Source organism: Zingiber officinale, chromosome 8B (assembly GCF_018446385.1).
Source record: "Zingiber officinale cultivar Zhangliang chromosome 8B, Zo_v1.1, whole genome shotgun sequence".
NCBI classification, from domain to species: Eukaryota; Viridiplantae; Streptophyta; class Magnoliopsida; order Zingiberales; family Zingiberaceae; genus Zingiber; species Zingiber officinale.
In genome coordinates this window covers 97,464,709-97,481,017 of record NC_056001.1, presented here as the reverse complement: position 1 = coordinate 97,481,017, position 16,309 = coordinate 97,464,709, and the positions used below count along the sequence as shown (strand labels likewise).

The following is a 16,309-nucleotide window of genomic DNA, read 5'->3' as shown; positions in this document are numbered from 1 at the left end:
TTTTTTAACCATTCTGTTCTTATTTTCATCAAGAAAACTTCACTTAAATACTTATAAATGCATTTTAGAGGGTTAGGGATGGTTAACTCGGCTAAACGTGGCTTAATGGACTACAATCAGATCATTTCAGCCAAAATCAACATTCTTAATCGATTAGTTTCACCTACAAATCGATTACAGCCTCTTTGAATCGATTGAAGCTGAGTTTCAATCGATTATCACAGTACTAATCGATTAGTACCTTTCAATCGATCACTTGATCGATTCCGCAAGCCTCTGTGCTCATGGAAATTCACTTTAATCGATTGCCCTAATTGATTGAGGTGTGGTAATCGATTGATCCAATCAATTGCCATAACAAAAATTTTTATTTTGATTTCAAACTGAATTTTAGAAATACATAAATAATTCTATAAAATTCTAAAATTTCTGAAACTTTGGATAGACGTTACTTATGTCATATACTATCAAGGAAAAATAATTTTCTATAAAAATAACTCTCATTTTCAAAGATTGACATGTAATTGGAAACCATTAAAAATTTTAATGTTTTTCACAAGTTTGTGTCTAACTATTCAATAGTGATTACCATCAATAAATAGTCTTTACCAAGGTTTTCAAAAATATTTTTGAAATCATTTTTAAAAACTAATTTCTAACTATGATCTTTGGGCTAAATACATATGACTTGTACACTTACTTTTCCCATGATTGGATAATACACAATCTATATGTTTTGATGAAATTAAAACTCAAATAGATGCATTAAATCAACATCTTGAGTTCTATTCATTCTTCTAACATCTCACTTGTATCTATATGCATCAAAACATATATAAGCCAAATTATTATCCTTGTGAGATGTAGATATTATTTTCCCTAATTTAACAGATTATATATTTCTAACTAGATATTTTAAATTTTGATCATCCACCTAGGATGTCATTTAATAATTAATGTCATTATTATTAATTATAATAAATTAAAATAATGCATGAAAATGATCATGACATACATCACATGCATACTTTCTAAAAATGCACTATAAATACATCATAAATGAAATGATGCATGTTTAGCAAAGATAACAATTTATCAAAAATATCATGACATTTTCCATAATGAAATATGAATATCAAATATGATGTCATGATAGCATAGCATGTGATAGGGCAAACAAAGTTGCCAATTTAGCATAAATAAGAATACCTAGATTTTCATCTAAGTTTTGTCCTTAATCTATTTTTGCTAAGTTAAACCTAATTTGACCTAACACCTCACTTTTTCTTTAAATATGCTAAAATCCTAACTTAGCACATTTTGCCTTCTATCTTAGTTGTGTCAATTTAATTCAGCTCAACTCGTCAAATATTTTAACTGACACATTTACTCTTCAAGAGTAAAAATTAAGTTTTCATTTTCAAAGTGTCACAACACCTTGAAAATGCCCTAAGATGCCAACTTTTTTATGGTTAGGTTAACTACCCTTCCAATTAGGATTGACATCCTCTAAACTCATCTAGTGTGCAGAGAACACACTCTTAGGAACCCAAAATCTATTGGTGCTCCTTGGGTGTTCTAGGTATTCATTAGGGATAACTTTTTGTTGGTGTAGGAAGCATGAGATAATCAAACCTAAGTTTTTATAATGGAAAAGAGTTTAAAGTTAAGGTTTATTGTTGTTCTAACAAGCTTAACTAAGTGTGTAGGAAATTTCTAAGTGATCTTATACAAGGTGAAAGTCCTAGTTGAGACTAGACAAAGAAGTCCTAGTGGATACTAGGCAAGTGGGAAAGCCCTAGTTGAGGCTAAGCAAGGAAGTCTTAGTCCGTGGGACTAGGTGAAGTCTTGGCAGGTCAAGGACATCAGATAAAAATCATAGAGTCGAGGACACTAGGTGAAAGTCCTGGGGGTCGCAGACACTAGGCGGAAGACCGGACGGGTCGGGGTTCGGACGTCCAGTGGAAAGTCCTAAAGTCTTGGATATTGAGTAAAAGTCCAAATGGTCTGGAGAATAGGTTTGATATTAGGTAAACTCTCCTGAGAGAAATAGATGAGGACATGTTCCCCGTTAAGGAAATAGTAGGCATCAGTTCGACCTAGAATTTTATAAAAAATCTAAAAGTCAAAATCAGATAGTTCTAAGACTGTTAAATTAATTAACAATGTTATTTTATTGTGCTAACTTCATTTTATAAGTTAAATATATTTCTAGTAGACTAACATATTTTTACAAGAGAAAAAACAAAGGGAAACTTCAGGTGAACAGTACTCGAGGCACCTCTTATGCTGTTGGAGGTGCCTCAGATACCCTGGTTGAACACCCCGCACAGAAGGGAATGGAGGAGCCTCCCATGTGGATGGAGGCACCTTGGAGCTAGGAGTGGAGGCACCTCTAAGAGCACATAAGGTGCCCTCCAAATGATAAAAATCATAGATTGCGGTGATTATCATGACCCAAGATTAGGGGATAAACTTTGCTGCTGGAGGCACCTTGGACAAGGTTGAAGGCGCCTTTCATAGCTTATAAAACCCCTATTCGATTAGCCAATGATACAAGAACTTCAATTCAAGTTTACTACGACTTCTCTCTTGTGCGTTGATTCAAAGATGACTCTACGATGCTGTAACGCGACTCCGACGACCGAAAGTCTGAAACTTTTAATCCTTAGTTGCTGATATAATTTCATTGATAACACTTAAATTATTGTACTTGTACTTATTCAAAACTATTAATGGATTGCCCAACGAAAGTGATCGTCAATCATGGGCCTTGGAGTACGAGTCATAATAGACTCCAAACCAAGTAAAAACAACCTGTGTCAATTATCTTTTTATTTCTGATGTTTTTATTACTCTTAGTTTTATTTTACAAAAAATGTGAAAAAGCCACAAGAATTATTCACACCCCCCTAGCACTTTTAGATTTACACTTCCTTTGGTATCTTCTTGATAACCTTCCTAGGCTTCTTAGAAGCCTTAGTCACACTAGTATCCTTAAAGTCAACTCTAGGGATTGCTTCCTTTATAACTTTAACTTGACTTCTATACCTAGGGTTGGCTCCATAGCTAAATGAAACTTATGATAAGAAGGTACATCCTTCTTAGCATTAGGTTTGTATCCCAAATCCTACAACCATTAGATGAATCTTGTCTATTTTAACCTAGGTTTTTGGTCTTGGACCCTTTTTCTTCATTTGTCATTTTCTTAAAAGTTCTTTCTAATTTATCAAGTCCTGAACTTAAGACTTGATTTTCTCTCCTTAAGTCCTCAAATTTAGATTTTTCCTTAAATCCTTGAACATTTTTCTTTTTAGGCGAATATCTATTTTTCTTAGATTTCTTGCCTAAATCATTTTCTACCTTCCTATCCTTAGGTAAGGTAGTTCTAGCATGATACACTATATATTTTTCCTTAATCCTATCATCCTTCATATTTTCATGATAAATAGCATTAAAATGATAAATATTATTTTTTAGCATGCTTTTTATCATTTTTTTAAGGAGTTGCATCAATAAATGATACCTTGGATTTGCTCTTAAGAGCTCCCCCTTGAATTGAGCTTCTTCATTGGCTCTTGATTGGAATCCTCCCCCTTGGACATTGATTCCGGTAGAGATCCTTTTGATTGTAATAGAAACATCTAATATGCTCTTTGCCTTTACGTACCAAGGCTTGTGTCTTCTTTGACTTCTCCTTTGCCTTGGGTGTCACTTGAACTTTCTTCTTGGCCAATTTGGGGCACTTACTCTTGGAATGTCCTTCTGCCCTACACTCAAAGTAAATAATATAATATTTATTTTTATAACTTAAAATTTTTATACCTTCACATGTAGGGGTAACACTTTCTTCATTTGATCCAGATGTAGAGACTTCTTGCTTCATTGCCAATGATCTATATTCCACCTCAATCCTTGAGGTGGATGCCTCATCATCTTCATCCTCGAATGTTAAGCATCTCTCAACCTTTTAATCCTCATGTGGATGAAACAAAGAGTTTCTCTCTTTGCTCTTGTCATTGCTCTCTATTGAGGATGGATCTTCATGGAGCTTCACCAATTTGCTTCATAGTTCCTTGGCATCTTCATAATCTCCAGTTTGGCTCAAAATGTTGCTTGGCAATAAATTGACCAATAATTTGGTCACTTTGTCATTTCTCTCACACATTTGAATTTGTTCCTCACTCCATTTGCTCTTCTTGAGAATCTTTCCTTTGTTATTTGCTGGAGCTTGAAAACCTTTCATTAGGGCAAATCATTTCTTTATCTCCATCATGAAAAATTTTTTGATCCTTAAATTCCAAAGATAGAAGCTTGATTATATGAATGGTGGAGTGCTCGACTATCAAATCCAAGTCCATCTTGGAAATCTATCTTCAAGTTGAGCTCTCTAGATGAAATATTTGACTTGTTAACTTTAGGGCTTCAACTTCTTCTTCTTCCTCTAGCTCATTGCCTTTTCTGGTGAAGAGCGGCATTGCTCTAATACCACTTGTTGGGACCAAGAGGAGCTAGAGGGGAGGGTGAATAGTTTGCTCGCTTCGATGAAGATGATCTTGCAGCGGAATACTTGAAGTGAAGAACTCTACAATACTAACATAGAGATTTATTTGGTATCCACCTCCTTGAGGTGACTAATTCAAGGATCCGACCTTCTCTCACACATATACTATGAAAGGGCTCCTTCTCAGAAATAATCTGGAGGCAGAGAAGCCTCGTATAAACTCACTCGCAAAGAAATACAAGAAGAAGAAGATGATGAGAAGCTAATACAATTGAAATCTTACAAAATTACAACAATGAAACCCTAGTTTGCTCTCTTCTTGCTTGGAAGCACCTCTTGATCAACTTGGAAATGCAACAACACTTCACTTTAAGTCTCCAAGAACTAACCGTGTGTGGTTGAGAAATCGTGAACGAGAGAGTGTAGAAACAATACCTGCATCAACCCTTTTCTAGGGCTCTTTGGGTGCCTTAATCACTTAAGAATCTATTAAGTGATTACCACCTCTGCAAGACTGTAACCTGCTCAGAATGACTATATTTTTTAATCTTAAGCAATTACTCCAATCTCTTAAGAGGGGTGGAGTCAATTAGCCTGATCGATTCTGCTCCCTTCTGCTTGATTGCAAGAAATGTCGTAAGTGATTATGATTCCCTACTTAATCACTTACCAAAGCTCTTGTTTCAAACAGAAGGTTTCTTAAGTGATTGCCTTAATCACTTAAGATGTATTGATCGCTTAACCTAAGTGATTCGGCCCCTTACTATTCGATCGCGACTCTAAGCTCTTAAGTGATTAAGCATAGTGCTTAATCGCTTAAGCTCTGCCTAATCGATTTGGCAACCCTAGCTCCTAAACCTGTTGGGATTTCTCCACCAAGTATCCGGACAATCCTTTAACTCAATTGGACTTTTCTCCTTATGCCAAGTGTCTGGTCCTCCATGACCCACTTGGACTTTCAAACACCAAGTGTCCGGTCAACCTTTGACCCACCTAAATTTTTCAATGTCTAGCTTCACTCACTAGGACTTTTTTCCACCTAGTTTCACTCATTAGGATTTTCCCACATGGCTTCACTTACTAGGATTTTCTCACTGCCTAGCTTCACTCACCAAGACTTTCTAATTTTCTGGTTTCACTCACCAAGACTTTCTAGTTATCTAACTTCACTCATCAGGACTTTCCAACTACCTGACTTCACTTACTAGGACTTTTTGCTGGATCCCCAAGGTTGTTTTGATGTGATCAACAAGTTAAGTTAGGTCCTGTGATGTTTTAACCCTGTGTCTAAGTGTGCAAGAACTTAGGAGCACAAGAAGTCGAGCACAAGACATGGCTAGCGAGAAGGACGACACGGGGAGACAGCCAATGGGCTCGGTGCCTCTGAGGGACGAGGTGTAGCAGAAGAGTACCCCGGCAGACGAGAAGGAAGCATGCGCTGGTTCCGAGGGCGAGAAGCCGAAGTGGAAGATTGCTCAGGGAGCAAGAGACGCAGTTAGCGAGAAGATCAGCACGAGAGAGAGCCGATGGGATCTGTGCATCCGAGGGATGAAGAGCTGCGGATGAGTACGCTGGTGGACACGAAGGAAGCACACGACGATTCCAAGGGACGAGAAGCCGGAGTGGAAGACTGCTCGAGAAGGCCGGAAGTTGGGTTCGGGTGAGCCTTATTCCGAATGGTCGAGATCACCCAAGCGAGCGAAAGACCCAGACCGAGGTGAACGGAGTCGGAGCAGAAGACTCGGGCTAAAAAAGTCAATGAGGTTGACTTTCCCCACCCGGGCGCCCGGAACAGTCCGGGGTGCTCGGAACAGTCCAGGGCGCCCGGAACTGTCTGGGGTGCCCGAAACCATTTCGGGCGCCCGGAATGCTGATTCTATCCAAAATGATGTGGACGATGACCGTTGCGTCGAGGATAAAGTTTTATTCCCTCCCAGGCACCTGGAATCTTTCCAGGCGCCCCGACCAAGGCTATAAATACAGCCTTGGTCCAGAAGCTAGAGAACAGACAAGCAATTAGCATTTCCAACACTTGTGCACTTCATTTGTAGTTTAGCTTCTTTATTTTCTGTGCTTAAATATTGTAAGAGGCTTCTCCGTCTGAAAGAGATAATTAGTGCGCGTCAACTTCCTTGGATTAACAACCTCCCCGGTTGTAACCAAGTAAAACCTCTTTGCCTCTTCTTTCCTGTTTTATTTGTTTACTTTATTTATGCAAGTGTTTATTTGAAAGATTGAGAAGGGTTTCTTTTTATTTTTACAGGGCTATTCAACCCTCCTTCTAGCCGGCCAACGTGGTCCAACAAGTGGTATCAGAGCAAGGACGCCTCAGAAAGACTAACCGCTGACTGAAGCAACGAAATGGTCGGAGCTAACATCTACCCACCAACTTTCGAGGAGGAGTTCACTTTTTGAAAGCGACGAATGCAAGTTTATTTTAAAACTAACTTTAATATGTGTCTAACAATGAAATATGATTTTGAAATGCCCAAAAGCAAAGAAGGAGAAGAACTTGAGGAGCATCAGTGGACTGACAACCAACAAAACGAGGTTATGGCAAATGGTAAGGCCGAGTCCAGTCTTTTGAGCGTACTGCTTGCCAAGGATCTCGACAGAGTCGAAAAATACAAAAGCGCAAAAGAACTTTGGGAAATGTTCTTGAAGCTCTACGAAGAACCAATTGAGGTCAAATCCAATTCCTTGATGGACACCAAGTCACCGTCAGAAGAGTCCGAGATCGAGGAAACTACCGGGACAACCCTAACAGCCGAATTTCATCCCAAGGACACAGAAAACTCATCCCAGATGAGCATCGATGAAGGGGGAGAGTCTTCGGAAGAAAACAACTCAATAGGGGGAGAATCAAAAGCCGACAAGGTAAGTCAAGTATGGTCTTCACCTCCTGACCAATTAATTAAGTTAATCAAAACGTTGTCGGAAGATTTTTGCGAATTAGAAATGTTGTCGAAAGATTGTTGTAAATTAGAAATTATCTTGTCGAAAGAATTTTGTGAATTAAAATCTAAAAAATTATTTACTAAGAAGAGTGAGTTAAAAGAAACTCAAGCAACAGCTTGTCGATTAAAGAATCTCGACAAACTAGCAATGGAAAATAACATGATAAAGGAAAGAATATAATTTTTTGCATGCTCAATATTTTCTACTTCAAATTTGAAAAATTGTGATTTGAGAAATTATGATAGACTAAAATAAAAATTTAGATATCATAATGATATTAAAGAAATGGCAATAACTTAAGAACGAATTTTTAAATAAATAATAATAATAATAATAATAAGCTAGTATTATTCTTTTTACAAATTGTTAAACTATGAAAATTTCGTTTGAGTTATTCCTGCCTACAGAAGAATTTTTTTTTTAATTTAAAATTTTTGCTTATCTAAAATGTAATTTATGATAAATCTTGAAAATGCATGCTCTATTTTTTTAGATCTCAAAAATTGAATTAAAAAAAAACTATCATAAAATTCTTTTGGTTTCTATCTTTCAAAGTATTTCATATAAATATACTTTGTTTATTTCAAAGGATTAGCCCTTAGATTTTTTCTTGGAACCCTATTTTTTATGTGATCAAAGGGGGAGAAGGTAATATTAAGTCTAGGGAGAAGTAGCATCAATATTAAAAATTTTATCTTTTTGCACTTTCATTGCAAAATTTAACTACTTTTAATTTATGTTAGTTACCCTAGCTTAACTTGGATTTCTCACATAAAAAAGGAGGAGATTATTGGATCCCCAAGGTTATTTTGATGTGATCAACAAGTTAAGTTAGGATCTGTGATGTTTTAACCCTGTGTCTAAGTGTGCAAGAACTTAAGAGTACAAGAAGTCGAGCAGAAGACGTGGCTAGTGAGAAGGACGACACGGGGAGAGAGGCGACGGGCTCGGTGCGCCCGAGGGACGAGGTGCCGCGGAAGAGTACTCCGGCAGACGAGAAGGAAGCGTGCGCTGGTTCCAAGGGACGAGAAGCCGGAGTGGAAGATTGCTCGGGGAGCAAGAGACGCAGCCAGCGAGAAGGTCGGCACGAGAGAGAGTCGACGGGCTCTGTGCGTCCGAGGGACGAAGAGCTGCGGATGAGTACGCTGGTGGACGAGAAGGAAGCACGCGACAATTCCGAGGGACGAGAAGCTGGAGCGAAAGCCTGCTTGAGAAGGCCAGAAGTTGGGTTCAGGTGAGCCCTATTCCGGATGGTCGAGATCACCTAAGCAAGCGGAAGACCCGGACTGAGGCGAACAGAGCCGGAGCAGAAGACCCGAGCTGAAAAAATCAACGAGGTTGACTTTCCCCACCCGGGGCGCCCGGAACAGTCTGGGGCGCCCAGAATGCTGATTCTATCCAGAATGATGTGGGCGCTGACGGTTGCATCAGGGATAAAGTTTTATCCCCTCCCAGGCGCCTGGAATCCTTCTAGGCACCCCGACCAAGGCTATAAATACAGTCTTGGTCCAGAAGCTAGAGAACGGACAAGCAATTAGCATTTACAGCACTTGTGCGCTTCATTTGTAGTTTAGCTTCTTTATTTTCTGTGCTTAAATGTTGTAAGAGGCTTCTCCACTTGAAGGAGATAGTTAGTGCGCGTCAACTTCCTTAGATTAACAGCCTCCCCGGTTGTAACCAAGTAAACCCCCTTTGCCTCTTCTCTCTTGTTTTTTGTTTACTTTATTTATGCAAGTGTTTATTTGAAAGATTGAGAAGGGTTGCTTTTTATTTTTACAGGGTTATTCAACCCCCCTTCTAGCCGGCCAACGCGGTCCAACACTTTCTAGCTGTCTGGCTTCACTCACCAGGACTTTCTATTTACCTGGCTTCACTCACTAGAACATTTTATCTGCTTGCTTTATTTACCAGGACTTTCCAACTGTCTGACTTCACTCACCTGGACTTTTCAATAATTTGGCTTCACTCACCGGGACTTCTATCTATCTGGCTTCACTCGACAAGACTTCGCTTGCTTTATTTACCAGGACTTTCCAACTGTCTGACTTCACTCACATGGACTTTTCAATAATTTGACTTCACTCACCGGGACTTCTATCTATCTGGCTTCACTCGACAAGACTTCTCACACCAAGTATCTAGTTCTTTATGACACACTTGTTTTTTCTTCTTCTACCAATCATCCTGTTGGTCTTGCCCTTGTCTAACCTCCAGTTAGGACTTTCTCAATCAAGTATCCAGTCACCCTTGACCTACTTGACTACTCTCTCATATCAAACTGATCAACCTTTAATATTTGCACCAATAATCTCCCAAATGAATAATTGTACCAATAATCTTCCAAATGGATAATTGCACATGCAATCTTCATATATTGGCAAACACCAAAACTCAAGCTTCAGTCAAACTGGTCAACTTTGACCCAAGGACAATTGCACCAACATTTCCTTCACCTTGGGTGGCATTTGACTCTTCTTCTTTATTAAATTGGGACACTTACTCTTATAGTGTTTTTCTCCCTACACTCAAAGCACATTATATGATTTTTATTTTTACAAATTAAAATTGTTATATCTCCTTTACTCATAGGGGTGAGACATGATCTTTATTAGTTCTGGATGTAAAGACTTCTTCTCATTCTAGTGTCAATGATCGTTGCCCCTCAATTCTTGAGATGGATGTCTCCTCTATTTCATTCTCGAATGTTGAGCACCTCTCAACCTTCAAATCCTCATGTTCTTGAATCAAAGAGTCTCCCCCTTTTGAATTTGTCCTCACTTGAGGTTGGATTTTAATAGAGCTTGGTCAATTTACTCCATAACTCACTTGCATCCTTGAATTCACCTATCTTACACAAAATATTATTAGATACCAAATTAATTAGAATTTTGGTTACCTTGTCATTTATCTCAGATTTTTTTAATTTGTTCCTTGGTCTATTTCTTTTTTATGAGGAGTTTTCCTTTGCAATATTGGGGTTTCAAATCCCTCCATTAAAGCAAATCATTACTCTATGTTCATCACAAATAAATTCTCAACCCTTGATTTCCAAAGACCGAATCCTCTAAATCCAAAAGGTGGAGATGTCCGGATGTCATATACAAATCCATCTCCGAGATTCATTTTCAAACTTGAGCTCCCTTGATGATTTATCCTTTGACTTGTTGAAATTAGGGCTCAAACTTTCAACTTCTTCTTCTTCCTCCTCTAGCTCTTTGCTCTTTTCGACGATTACTCCAAAGAAGAGTGACCTCGCTCTGATACCACTTATTAGGACACGTATGAGCTAAAGGGGGTGAATAACTCGCTCCGCATCTTTGAAATTGATTTGTAGTGAAAACTCGAAGCGAAGAATCTTCACAATGCTAAAATTTAGAGTTTACTTCGTATTTAGCTCCTTGAGGTGATTAATCTAAGAGTCCACTCCTTACTTACAGCTTCACAATGGAAATCACCTTTCCGGAGACGAAGAAGCCTCGTATAATCTCAAACATGAGAAATAAAATAAGAAATAAAAGAAAATATAATCGATATAAACAAATTTATATGAATCTTGCTTTGAGTGCTTTCTTGTTACTTAGAAATGTCTCTTGATCGATTGGAAATGCAACAACACTTCGTTTCTAACTTCTCATGAATTGGCTATTTCAAAACATCATGAAACCCTCTTTTATAGGGTTTCTCTCAGGTTGGAAAATATCTCCCAATCGATTAATCTTACTCTAATCGATTGTCACGTTAGATCGACCGTTTAAAATCTGCAGAACTACTCTTTTTCGTCTGTCGAATAGATTGGTGAGCGATACCAATTGATTGACAACTTCTAATCGATTGACCTAATCGATTTAGAAACTTTTGATTCTCGTAAAAAGCACTCCAATCAATTGAGCCAATGGATTGGAGCTGCTGAATTGATTCAGCAGCCTTCTATTTTCTTTATGAAAACACAGATAATTGATTGACTTATTGAATCAACTTCTGTTCACTCACGATAAACCTTCAATCGATTGGAACTTGCTTAATCGATTACTTCAATCTATTCAAGCAACAAACTTGGAATTCTAGGTTTAGGGTTTGCCAATTGATCATTAATCCTATCCACGACTGAAATTACGTCTTGCTTGATGTACCTACCAGGACTTCTTCTGCCCAACATCCAATCATCTGTGACCTTTTAGACTTCCCGTTGTCTAGCATCCAGTCACCCTTGACTTGCCAGGGCTTCTTCATCAAGTGTCCAGTCCTCCTTGACCCACTTGAATTTTCGTTGCCAACTTCATATTGGACTTTCAATCTCCAAATGTCCGGTCAACTTTTGATCCACTCATACTTTCTCACCAAGTATCCGGTCCTCTTTGATCTATTTGAATTTTCCTCTTGTCAACCTTCTCGTTGGACTTCCCTTGCTTAACCTCTAGTTAGAACTAGTCACTCGATAAACTTCTCACCTTTGTGTAACCTCTAATTAGAACTTCCCCTTGTCTAATATCAATTAGTATTTTCCGTTGTCTAATTTCCAGTTAGGGATTTCCCTTGTCTAACCTTAGTTAGAGCTTTTCATTGTCTAACTTCCAGTTAGGATTTTCCCTTACCTAATCTCCAGTTAGGATTTTTCGCTGTCTAACCTCCAGTTAAGATTTTTCCAATTAAGTATTTGATCCTCCCTTGACATGCTTTGACTTCTCTCTCACATATTGTCAAACATCAAAACTCAAATTTAAGTCAATCTAAATTTAATCAACTTAATCAACCTTGATTCGAGAACGATTATACTAATATTTTCATAATCGGAGATGCCCTTATCATTCTAACGAGGATAATTAATTGCGTGACAATGCTCAAAACATCAACTCTTATGACGATCATTACGCTACTACACATTCACATGTTTTGAGATTGTTGGTGTGAATCACGAAATGGATATGCATCAAGAAAAAGTTGGTGAGAAGTCATATAATTGGAGAGGAGAGAATCTATCAGATAAGAAAGAAAAACAAAAGCAGATTAATTAAGTTAATTAAAACTCAGCTCCATAGATTCTAGAAATCTACACACCAATACCATCGATCTCTGAAAGCTAGAGGGCTACAAGCTTCCACAAAAGTCAAAAGTACTGCTTTCATTCCTACAGTCCATTGTTCATAATCTATCCAATTAATCAAATAAAATTAAGCTGGAAAAGCAACGACCTTTCCAATAGAAAAAGCCATGAACTCTATGGGAAATTAAATTATAGCAGTAGCCATTCGTGAACGCTAATCTGCGTTCTGCGATGATTTCTAAGGTATTTATTTACTTTTAATTAGTACTCAATATCTAATTTATATGGATTAATTTTGAAATGATTATTTCACATTTAATTTTTTTTAACTATTAAAATAAATTAAAAATTATTCATCATCAATTTAATATTTTTAGATTAATCGTTCATTAAAAAAAATATTTATTAATTCATCGAAACTAATAAGTAAAAATTATAAAGTTACACCGCTATTCCGAGAGACATTGATGATGGGTCAGAGAGACATAACACTCGCACAATTTTTTTTCGTGTAGACTAAGCATCAATCGACGGACGATGAGATCCAAGAATCAATTAGAGTTGTTCTCCTATGTCGTCGACATTGAACAAGACTTGTTAAGAGTGACTTTAGAAGCTAAGCAACGCAAACAAACAAAGAACAATAGACATGACAAGCGTTCAATGACCTTTCATTTTTTTACTTTTTTTTTAAAATATATATATCTTGTTTTTTTTTGTGTGTGTTTGCAATCATCATAAATAGAATGTCACACTCAACCACTTGGTGGAGACATATGAAAGTATCTTTATGTCCTCCCTTCCAAGCCCGGTCCTGGAAGAGAGTAATCTTTGGCGATGGGGCCTAGATTTTGGAGGGGCTTAAATTTTTTTTTTAAAATATTATGTTTTTAGTGCAGGAATGAAAAACAAATTTAGGGCAAAATTTCTTGTTTCTGCCGCCTACATATGCATGATGAAAAACTCGTTGTCGTCGTAGCGCCGCCTGTACCTGCACCTACGAGAAAGAGAAGGATTCAAAGATATGTCTTCTCCTACTTTTTCTATTTGAAATTCTCTATCCCTGTCGCATCTCTTCTTCTTCTTTTGCTCACAGCTCATCTAAGTCTTCAACGGCTATTTCTGTCACATCTCTTCTTCTTCTTTCGCATCTCTGTCTCTTCTCAAGATTTTTTTTACCGTTATTTGTGTTATGTGGAATTTCCAAGAACAAAGATGACAAATATAGCTCATTAAATTAAAATTTTCATTGTGAATTGTGAACTTTGGTTGTCTATTGTTGTTGTGAAAAATTGCTCTTAAATTTTTGTTAGATTTGATTTTTTGGAAGAGAATTTTGTTCGTTCAGTGGTGTCTAATCTCTAGTGACTGGTGTGTGACAATGTGAGCCTCAATGGTTTCTTGCTAGCTAAGCTAAGGTGTTGTTTTCCTTTACTCACTTGAAGAGTTGCTATTTCTTAATAAATTGGTACTTGCTAATCAAATTAAAAATTTCTATAGGGTGTGTGTGCTATTTCTCCTTGGCCTATGACCAATTATTAATCTCTCTTATTGATGTCTCTAATTTAAAACCGAGTGAGCACCTCAAATTCATCTTCTGTCCACTTCCTTATGCGATAGCTACTATTATAGACTTGTAGTTTCTATGTAGAATCAATGATAATAAGTTTAGGTTTACAAGATAATTTTTCAGTCACACAAATTGTTCTGTTCATCATGGATATGGTGCAAAAGAAAAAAGGAACAAAAAATCAGAATTTAGAAAGTATCCATTGTGCTTCAACCAATTACATTTGTTTGGATATAGCTTGTTATATTAGCCATGATTTTGTTATATATAAATATAATATAAGCATGAGTTAGACTTTACAAGGATCAGACAATCTAATCTTGTTTTGATGAGTCACTAGTCACTACTTCTGCTTGAACTTATGCGCTTGAACTTGTATTGTTATAATTAGTATTGTTGTTTCTTTAAGTACCATAATTTTACTAATTAGTTTTAATTTGATAATGATTTAATTTTCTTTTAAGAGGTGTTGTCTGATGAGGTGCTTAACTTAACGACCTAGGGCATTTCCATTAATATTGAAAACTATCATATTCCAGGTGCTATTATTCCTTTACTAGTGAAATAATTTGAATTATCTATTTTTTTTTTGTAATTGTTATAGTTTTGTACATTATAATATGTTACCTAAAAAACATCTTTCTGGATGTGAGAAAAAGAAAAAAAGAAAAAAAACTAGAATAATTGACTAAATCACAAAGAGGTGATATTAATAAATTTTTTATTAAAAGTTCTCATCAAAATGTACAAAATTCAACTATGACTGTGAATGATGTAGATGAGTGTAATGAGATTCACGATGTTAATGAAGAAAGGAAAATTTTGAGTGGGCATGAGAATGTTTTAAATAGGGTAGATAATGAGAATATTGACATTTATGAACAATTTATTTCTTCACTTGATATATATGATCCAAGAAATTTGGATAATCTTGGTAACAATGCACGTTATATATTAGTTGAAAAGGGGCCTATAAGAGAAATGAATATTGTATATCCTTTAGACGACACTTCTAGGCATTTTTCTTGTGCTCATTATTCTAGACATTTAAGTAATGGAGAAATAAGAGCCCGAAAGTGGTTGGTTTATAGAAAATATGTGGATGAAGTTTATTGCTTTTGTTGCAAGTGGTTTAAATATGAAAACAATAGAAGTTCATTAGCAAAGGATGGATTTAGAGATTGGAAACATCTTAGTGAACGAGTTAAAGAACATTAAAATACTATTAAACATATAGCTAACATGAACACTTGGAATGAATTAAAAATACGATTAGATAAAAAATCTAACAATTGATAAAGACCTACAACGAGAAATTTCCAAAAAAAAAGAGCGTTGGAGACAAGTTATAACAAGAATATTAGTACTTGTAAAATGTCTTTATAAACGTTGTTTGCCTTTTCAATGATCTAATGATAAACTTTATCAAGACAATAATGGAAATTTTTTGGGGTTGATTGAAATGATTGTTGAATTTGATTATGTGATGCAAGATCATATTAGACGTATTCAAAGCAATGAAATTCATTATCATTATCTAGGTCATAAAATTCAGAATGAGTTGATTTCTATTTTAGCTAATAATGTTAAAAGTGTTATCATTAATAAAATTCAAGAAGCAAAATATTTTTCAATAATTTTTTATTGTACCCCAGATATAAGTCATCAAGAACAAATGAATTTTATAGTACAATGTGTTAATATATCAGGTAATAAAGTGAAAATAGAGTACTTTTTAGAGTTTCTAAAAGTAGATGATACATCTAGTTTAGGACTTTTTAACGAATTACAAAATGTGTTAAAATCACTTGATCTTAGTATTGAAAATATTAGAGGTCAAGGTTATGATAATGGTCCCAATAGGAAAGGAAAACACCAAGGAGTTCAAAAGAGGTTACTTGAAATAAATTCAAGAGCGTTGTATATGTCATGTGCTTATCATAGTCTTAATTTAACTCTTAGTGATATGGCACATTCTCGTGTTAAAGCTGTTTTTGTTTTTGGAGTAGTGTAATGCATATATACATTATTTTCAAGTCCTCCTAAGAGATGAAAAATTTTACTTAATAATGTGAAGGGATTAACCGTCAAATTTTTGTCAAATACTCGTTGGGAAAGTCGTTTTAAAAGTGTTCAAGCTATTAGATTTCAAATGGTGGAAGTGAGAGCAGCTTTACTTGAATTAAATAATATTTGTGATGATGCAAAGTCAATAAGTGAAGCTGAAAGTTTAGCT

General features: G+C 36.2%; 1 pseudogene; it reads left to right on the top strand.

Moving 5' to 3' along the window:
- The first annotated feature begins 14,832 nt into the window (after nt 1–14,832).
- Nucleotides 14,833–16,087, top strand: LOC122014062 (annotated as a pseudogene).
- Nucleotides 16,088–16,309: the final 222 nt, after the last annotated feature.